The sequence below is a fragment of the Tursiops truncatus genome, chromosome 16 (genome assembly GCF_011762595.2).
Source record: "Tursiops truncatus isolate mTurTru1 chromosome 16, mTurTru1.mat.Y, whole genome shotgun sequence".
NCBI lineage: Eukaryota > Metazoa > Chordata > Mammalia > Artiodactyla > Delphinidae > Tursiops > Tursiops truncatus.
Genome location: NC_047049.1, coordinates 78,149,165 through 78,158,181, shown reverse-complemented (window position 1 = coordinate 78,158,181; position 9,017 = coordinate 78,149,165). Strand labels below are relative to the sequence as shown.

At 48.5% G+C, this 9,017-nt stretch overlaps 1 long non-coding RNA gene across 1 annotated transcript; it reads left to right on the top strand.

The window, feature by feature from the left end:
• Positions 1-288: 288 nt before the first annotated feature.
• Positions 289-6,841, top strand: LOC117308517 (uncharacterized). The gene is made up of 3 exons (XR_004522592.2): positions 289-453; positions 3,757-3,924; positions 5,281-6,841. It is a non-coding gene; the product is annotated as an uncharacterized lncRNA (long non-coding RNA).
• The last annotated feature ends 2,176 nt before the right edge of the window (positions 6,842-9,017 follow it).

Sequence of the window (9,017 nt, the reverse complement as noted above, 5' to 3'; positions counted from 1 at the left end):
GGTTTGTTCTCTTGCCAGGGGCTCTGCATTCTTTGGTGCTGGCTCAAGCCACGGCCCCTGGGACGCCAACCCTCCTGTCCAAACAGGATGGGTAAAGTCACTCTTGGATGCCCACGACCTCACTGATTAGTCAATCCAAAACACACATAAGATGAAATGTACAGCCTTCTCAAGTGGATGAATTTATTCATGCATTTAGTGAGGGATTTTCCACTGCTTTCTACATGAGCAAAAGGTACAGGCTGGCTTTGGGTGGTATCTGATTAATGAGAGGCAGATTTGGATAAAAGCACTGTAAGGTCTAGAATGTCTTAGATGGTACTCACGGTGGAGTCATTGGAAGTTTATAATTAAAAGGAAAACAAACCCGATCTTTCTGTTCCTAATGCTTTCTGGTGGACGTTAACAGTCGGCCTGCAGATTCAGCAGATGCTGGAGTTTCCCGAGGCTGTGGTGAGTGGTTCTGAGGACCGGAAGGCTGGCTGAAGCACGTGGCGTCCTTTGTTTACCAGGGCCTGTCCTTGTCCTTCTTCGAGGTGTGGCAGGGCCTCTGGTCATCCCCCCATCTGTGTCCTGTAGCAGGAAATAAGGACGCAGGGGCAGGGCAGCCGGGAAAGGGCTGAGGGGACCTAACCTCTCCCTTTTAGGTTCAGGGGCCTCCCTCAAAGCAGCCTGTGTGAGAAATGGACCTGTTTCTCAGTACCGCAAACGGGGACACCCAGCACAGTTCCCTCATCCCAGCCAGCATTCCTCCATCAGTGGCTCTCACTGTGAGGGTCTATGTACGAGACACTGGCGGGTAGATGTTGCAGGTGGTCTCAGGGCCTGCGAACCACGGCTTGGGGCTGTTTTTAAGTTGAATTAGGGAAGTAAGACACGTGCACAGAAGTTCCAGAAACATCGGAGTGTGGCCCTCGCTGAGTATGGTGGTGGGCAGGCTTCAAGAGCAGCTGGGGTGGGAGCTGGTACTTGCAGGAGAAACAGGATTAAATTAGAACACCGGAAGATGGGAGGGTGCTTTGGGCATGGCCAGAAAAGGAGGGACGCTTGGGGGCGGGGTGTTCTCAGCACAGCGGCCCTGGGGCCGGGCGGGGGCCAAGGGGAGATAACGCGGCCAAGGCACGTTCCAACCAGCCTTTGGGTGTCCTGGAGAGTCAGGCTAGGGGGTTGGACTAGATTCAGAGGGGAACCACGAGAAGGTTTCTTAAGGAGGGTCAGCTTCAAAGAGGCAGTATTGATGGACAACTTACCCTGTTCCAGGGACTATGTTAGGTCCTGGGGGTCAACCATGAATAAGACATGGTGTTTGCTCTTAGAGACTTTCTAGTTTGGGGGACGTAAGAGATAAGAAACATACTTTCGGTAAGTGATCAGTGCAGTGGTAGAAATATAACCAGGTGGAAGGCAATCAATACAGCCAGTTATCTCTTTGAAATTTATCTAGTCATTCTTTGTGTTATATAAAAAGAAGAATGAAATTCCCCCCAACCTCCCAAAGACCACCGCTGCTGACACTTTGGAAATATTTCTGTCAAGTCATTTTTTTCCTGCCTCGGTTTTTATTTGGTTTTAACATTGTGGTAATCATACCAGGTTTACAACGTGCTGTCCTGCTGCAGGGAGCATTCTAGTTGTCTCTTTTTCTGCATATTCAATTTATCCTGGTTCTTGTGAATGTTCGTATTTTTTTTTAATACAGCAGGTTCTTATTAGTCATCAATTTTATACACGTCAGTGTATACACATCAATCCCAATGGCCCAATTCAACGCACCACCACGTATTTTTACATCTATTTCATAAAAAGGCTCACTTCCCTGCTTTTTTTTTTTTCTTCTTCCTTAGCAGCAAACTTTGAAAATGTAGCTTCTCTTCTTTTCTTCCTCTCTCTGTTTTTCCCTCCCGTCCTCTTTTCCTTCCTTCTTTTCTCTTCCTTATACTTTCTAGCTCCCTCCTTCCTGCCTACCTCCATTTCAAGCCTCCCTTTCCCGAGTCAGGAAGGGACATCTCTTTCAGATCTGCAAGTATCTTTGTAAGACACACACCAGAGGACTTCTCGAAGGCCCAAACTCCAAGGAGTTTTGAGGCCCCTGCTGGGCAGAGGAAAGATTTCTGCTGATGGCAGCGCTGACTCAGAAGAGCTGGGGCTGGTGGCTGATTACTCAAAGCCAGGGACAGTTGTCAGGATGGAGAAAAGAGGAAGGTGAGACCAGGCAGGGCCTGGAAAGGTGTTTCCTGGATTTTTCAAGACCGTAGAGTCTCAGAGAGAGGGAAGTAGAACATATTCTATTTCGAGAGGAAAACAACGTGTTGTCTGTCAACTATGTCATGGGCCCACACTTGGAAAGAGATGTTTAATATCACATAGTGTTTACAGCAATATTTCTTTTTTGTTGTTGTTGGGGGTAGGAGTTTATTAATTAATTAATTTATTTTTGCTGTGTTGAGTCTTGGTTTCTGTGTGAGGGCTTTCTCTAGTTGTGGCAAGCGGGGGCCAGTCTTCATCGCGGTGCGCGGGCCTCTCACTATCGCGGCCTCTCTTGCTGCGGAGCACAGGCTCCAGACGCGCAGGCTCAGTAGTTGTGGCTCACGGACTCTAGAGCACAGGCTCTGTAGTTGTGGCACATGGGCCCAGTTGCTCCGCGGCATGTGGGATCTTCCCAGACCAGGGCTGGAACCCGTGTCCCCTGCACCGGCAGGTGGATTCTCAACCGCTGCGCCACCAGGGAAGCCCTACAGCAATGTTTGCCTGTCCCTCGCTTGGTACCATTCCTCCGTAGGTGTACACAGCCTCTCTCTCTCTCCTTCTCTCCTCCCACGCCCTCTCCCCTAACCCAGTGAGATTTCCAAAAGAACCTTTGTTCAGTCATTGCGACCACAAGCTCTCTTTGTCCCACGTGCCTGTCACTGTTCCAGGACCTTGTGTGTGTTTCTCACGACATCACCAGGAGGTAGCTGCTTTCATCACTCACAGACAGGTTCCTTCACTCATCCAAGGTCACAGGTGTGTGTCAGAGCCTGGATTTACACCCAGGTCGGGTGACGCAAACCCATCCTCTCGGGCACGGCAGGATTCTGCGATTTCTCTGTTACGCATTTTTCACGTCACTGTCTTTCGAATAGAGGATAGGATTCCAGTGGGATACACGTGATGCTCAAAGCTCTTTCAACCTGAACGTAGATTAGAGACCAAGACTCTAAATTCTTTGTGGTTCAGGCTGTGGAGGACTCTGCTTTTTCAGGCCAGGTATGGAGCAACTCGGGAAAGCTCCTTGCCTTTTCCTGGACCATCTGGAGAACCGCTTGGAGCTTTGCCTGAGCAGGACAGCCTGTCCTCAGAGACGTCAAGGCCTTGGGTCCCTCTGACATCACGACCCAGGGCCCCAGAGCAAGGACAGTGCGCTTTGCTCCACCCAGAAGGCTGCCGCAGCCACTGGTGTCTGTCCCCATGGAGTCCACTCCCCACGCCCCGAGCCTCTGTTCCTGCCCCTTTATCAACTAGCAGAGGAGGGTGTTTATGGAGGAGAGAACTGTGTCGGGAAGAGGAAGTCACCACGGTCGGTTTCTGAAGATCCCTCCCGTGTGCCTCCCTCCTGGGCCACCCTGAGGGACTTTCGCTCGGTGTTGCAGCCCCGCCTGGAGTGTACCCACTCCCACCTGCCACGTGCTTCCTGCCCCAAATGTCAAGGTTTTCATTTGACCAGGATATCATGAGCTGAATAAAATTAAAAACAGCCAAATACCATCTTGTTTACAGTCATTTGCTATTTTCTGAAGTCATCACGAAAACCTCTCCCTCATGACGCCAACCTCCAGATCATACCAATCGCCGAGGAGAAGCTCCGTCACTGCAGGAACCAACCACCATGTAAATCAGCTCGCAGGCCGAGAGAGCTCGCTCACCCTCATGCTGTCCGCAGCCCAGGTGGGTTTTTCCATCACACACTTTTTTGGCAACAGGGAGCTGGGGCAGAGGGAATACTCAATTCCCTTTCCCAAAATACGTCCAAGGAAGCCACCAGGGTTCAGAGGAAGGCTTATTTACACTTGCAGGAGCCGGGCGCTGGGCTTCCGGCTCCTGAGTGCCCTTGACCCTGACCTTGGGCTGTGGGCAAGGCTCAGCATGTACATATCATTAACAGATCCTTCCTGCTTCCTTGCTGTATGTCCAGCTGGGTGGACAACCATGCTGCAGCCGTTGTCCTAACCCCCAGAACCTCAGAATGTGACTGTGTGTGGAGATGGGGCCTTTCAGGAGATGATTCATGTTAAATAACATCATACGGGTGGGGCCCTAATCCGATAGGCTTGTCCTTAAAAGAAGAGGGACAGAGAGAGACCAGAGATGCCCATGCACTGGAAGATAGGCCACGTGAGGATACAGTGAGAAGGCGGCCATCTGCAAGCCAAGGGGAGAGGCCCTCGGAGAAATCGAACCTGCTGACACCTTGATCTTGGACTTCCAGGCTGTATTTTGAAAATACAATTCATTTCATAATTTGGGTATTTACTGGATTTTGTTTTTTCTCAAATCACATAATCCCATACCTCAATAGATCATGGGTATCAAACTTCAGTATGATTTCTTGACATGTTTAAGTCTGTTATTTTTTTTCCTTCTAAATTACCTATCCCTACGGTTATTCTTTTATACTTGTTGAGTATAGAGTTAATTATCGTCATATGCAGCGAGTCTCTGCTTTTTATCAAGTTTTATTCCTGGAAAGTTTATGACAAAGTGAATTGCCTTAAAGTAGATTCTATTCTACCATAGGAGCAACGATATAATTGAAAGTTTTATTCTTGATTTAACATCAGATGACTTTTAGATATGACCATAATATGTCACAAAAGCAAAAACACAGCTGTTTGAAACCTCTGTCATCGATTGCAAGAAGCAAATGAATGCCCAAGCCATTCAGAAGGGGATTAAGTAGATTATATATATTTTGTAATAAAAAGGGCTGTGTGTGTACATAAAATAGGAAAATTCCTTGTTTTTGTTTCTTTTTTCTGGTACGCAGGCCTCTCACTGCCATGGCCTCTCCCGTTGCGGAACGCAGGCCTCTCACTGCCGTGGCCTCTCTCGTTGCGGAGCACAGGCTCCGGACGCAAAGGCTCAGCGGCCATGGCTCACGGGCCCAGCCGCTCCACGGCATGTGGGATCTTCCCGGACCGGGGCACGAACCCGTGTCCCCTGCATCGGCAGGCGGACTCTCAACCGCTGCGCCACCAGAGAAGCCCTACAAATTACTTGTTTTTCTCACCTTTTCCCTGACAGTGCATTCTACACACTGGCACCGGATTAATTGTTATAGATGACTCCAAGTTGACAGACTTTTACCAGTTCCCCTTCTCTTATTGGATTGAGTTGGAATCCTCGAGCGTGGAAGATGCCCACACGGGAGCCTCCGCCACCCGTCCTCCCCAGCGTTAGCTCACTGTTCAGCCACCTGGTTAGCAGCTCCGTGTCCTTCACACACATCCGCCGTCTTCTTGCCTCGGTGTTTTTGTTCTCTGCCTGCTCAACCCTCGCCCATCTCTCCACCCACACAAATCCCTTTCCTCCTTGGAGACTCTGCTGCAGTCCCTGTACCTCCCAGACCTACACAGCTCCCCACCCCCCAAGCCTGGGGACTCATGCCGCACCCTGGTCCCTGGTCGGTGGGCCATCTTGCATCTCCCTGGGGCATCGCTCTGTGCTGTTTCTGCTGTGTTGCACCATCCAGGCTGGACATCCAGCTCCATCCACCAGTGTGTGCATCAGTAAAGGGAAGGGAGAGACACCAACCTTTGCTGAGCACCTACTGTGTGCCAGGCACCATGTCTGGCATTTCTATACACGCTCTCTCATTGAATCCTGCAACCATCTTAGGCGGTCGGGATTAGTATTTCCAGTCACAGCTGACGATACCGAGGCTAAATAACTTCTTCAACTAACTCGGCTGAGAAGTGATGCAGTCATAATTTAAACCCAGGAAGTACACAGGAAGGACCTAAAGCTAGAAATCCGGAGCGCTCCCGTTCAATTAACCTCTCGGAATCTCATTTTTGCCCATGAATGAAAACGGCTAACAACACCCACCTCTTGGAAATGTGTGAATTAACGGAAGACATACTTCTGAAGGGCTTTATCAGCTGTCGTGATACCATTGCTCCCGACGCCTGGCACTCCGGTGCTCAGTACATGTGTGTTGCTACGTGGTTTCTATTTCTTCCCGTAAGAGTTGCCGTACCTGTCTCGCCTGTGGTGCCCGCTGTCTCCCTGCTCTGAGCTGGTAACAGTAATATTCGTGCTTTCAACGTTGAAAAAGAATTCATGCCACGCTCTGCTAAGGAGCATTTCCCGGTCCAGCGTGATCAGGTAGGCAACACTTAGCTGCACACATCTGCAAGCATTGATCAATGTCCTCGAGAGAATTCCTCCCAGCATTTTGTCATCTGTATTGGAGACTGCTAGCGAACGCTAACGCTTAACGTCAGTTTGCTTCTCCTTGAAAGATAACGACGGTCAATAATCATGGCTGTGTCTCCTGCTTGGCGGGCTCACTTAGATGGGCTGAAAACCCTTGAGATGCGGGTGATTACCAGCCTTTGCTCTGCAGAACAAGCTACCTGAGAAAACGAGTATTAGTCACATGCAAAGTCATTTATTTATTTAATTCATTTTATTGAAGTACAGTTGATTGACAATGTTGTGTTAATTCCTGCCGTACAGCAAAGGGATTCAGAGACAGATATATCTATATATCTATATATAGATATATATACTTTCTTTTTATATATTCATTTCCATTATGGTGTATCACAGGATATTGAGTATAGCTCCCTGTGCTCTACAGTAGGACCTTGTTGTTTATCCATCCTATAGATAATCATTTGCATCTGCTAGTCCCAAACTCCCAGTCCATCCCTCCCCACCCCCCCACCCCCCCGCCCGGCAACCACAGGTCTGTTCTCTATGTCTGTGAGTCTGTTTCTTCAAAGTCGTTTATTTTTGCTAAGCATTCTCTTGTTCCTTTGCACGATAATGGTAATTGAGTTTTGGCTTCTGACTTATCATTCCACGCCTTCTGAGTGCCTTGGGTACTACGTTCAGCATCTCTTAAGGGCTGAGTTTCTGTTGTTTACTTGGGTCTTCAGGTTTTCTTCTTTGTCCTTGTCTTTTCTTTCATGATTCCCCAGCTTAGTTTTTTGCAAACCCATTTTCTCTATTTATTCTCCTCACAGTATGATTTTGGCCCTCAGCTTTCCTACTTAACCTTCCAGAAATTTCCCAAAGCAGACACTTCTTGCCCTGCTGTCATTAGAGTTCCTGTCTCAGAACTTGCCCCATCTGTAATTCCTCTCCTGCTTGCAAATTTCCTTTCATTGAAAGGAGTAAAATCAGTAACTCTTGCCAGGTCTTAATTGTAGTTTTAATAACTTGGATTTTTTGGTAGGAAAATTGCTTACCCTTCGGAGTTCCTTTTCTACCACAACTGTCTGCACAAAATCAAACTTATTTTTAAGATGGAACGGTCCACAAAAATAGGCACCAACAACATTCCTGTGCGGAAAGTTGACAACTTCTAGATACAGATGTGATTTCTCTATCCCACATTCCTGTTCTATAAGATTGCCCAGTGATCAGAACAGAAACTTTATTCAAACACATCTATTCTATAGTATCTGTAGTATGCAAGCTTTCCCCTCCTTGTCCAATATAAAAGCCTTTTCCCCTCTGCCTAGTTCAACTGTTCATAAATATTAATCGGTCCCACGGATTCAGCTTTCCATTTTCAATCCATTAATAGACACCTCTCTGGATGGACATCAGATAGTTAATCCACTTTAACCAGTCCCGTCAATTCTCTTTTCTGGAGAACGCTTGCTTTAGAGAACTCAAAGGAAACGCATTTCTCTTTCTGCTTTCTTTGGTAGGTCTCCCAGGGAAGACATGAAGGTGAGAGGAGGTCCAACGCCCCAGCCTTTCCTGTCATCCCTACTGTCTTTGGCCCCAGAGTACTCCCTCCTGTCTGCCCATGGGGCTCATCCCCACACCACCTGTCACCGCCGTCCACGCCACCCAGCTGCCATTACAATGGTCCACCCTTCCAGGGGGCCTGGGTGGCTGCGTCTCTTGGTGTGTGTGTCCTGCCAAGAGCCCTGCTAAGCGGACATGCGATGGGACCAGCATCACTGGCGCGGTTGCTCATGGATTGCTGATGGACTGGGTGGGCGGGAGGTCAGTCTGACCCACCCTTGCTGTGGGTCGTAGCTCGTCTTCCTTGGTCAAGCAGAACCAGCTCTCCTCATGTGGGGACATTCTGCCCAGGTGGCTGGGTGTCAGCAACATGAAAGTTCACGCGCCCCCTTCCTTTGCTGACTCTGATAGACAGGTCTCTTGTATAGAGGGGTCCTCTCCTTCTGTGGGACCACCTGAGACAGAGAAACTGTTTCTGAGCTGCTTGAGGAGAATCTCTTTGGGAAAAGCTTTGCTTAGTGGCTAGCAGAGGTGAGCCTTGTGTGACCAGAGAGCGAATTAGGTTACAGGTGTCCGGCAGACCCACTTGTGCCTGCTGTTCTAGAATGAAAAGCAGACGGGTAAATAGAAGAGAGAGGTGTGTACAAGGTTACAGAACAGAGGTCGGTGGTGAAGGTGAAAACTGACTTCAGATTTCACACAATTAGAGTTCTCCCCCTCTCCCCCAGCCAGGGGAATAATGAATAATAGATAGAAATAATAATAATAAACCCATGGACAGTTTTATGTGTTAGGCATTGTTCTCATGGTTTAAATATATTCACTCATTTAATTATCATATCAACTACAACAGTCCCCACTTAACAGGTGAGGAAAAGGGACATTCAGAAGTTAGGTAAAGTGACCAAGGTCATGAGAGAGAGAGTGTGTGGGACCAGGACACAAACCCTGGCAGTCTGGGTCTAGAGTCCACGGTCTAACCCAAATGTGCGTGTCTGTGTTCGTGCATGCATGCACACGTGTGTGCGTACATACGTACGCGCAAGAAAGAG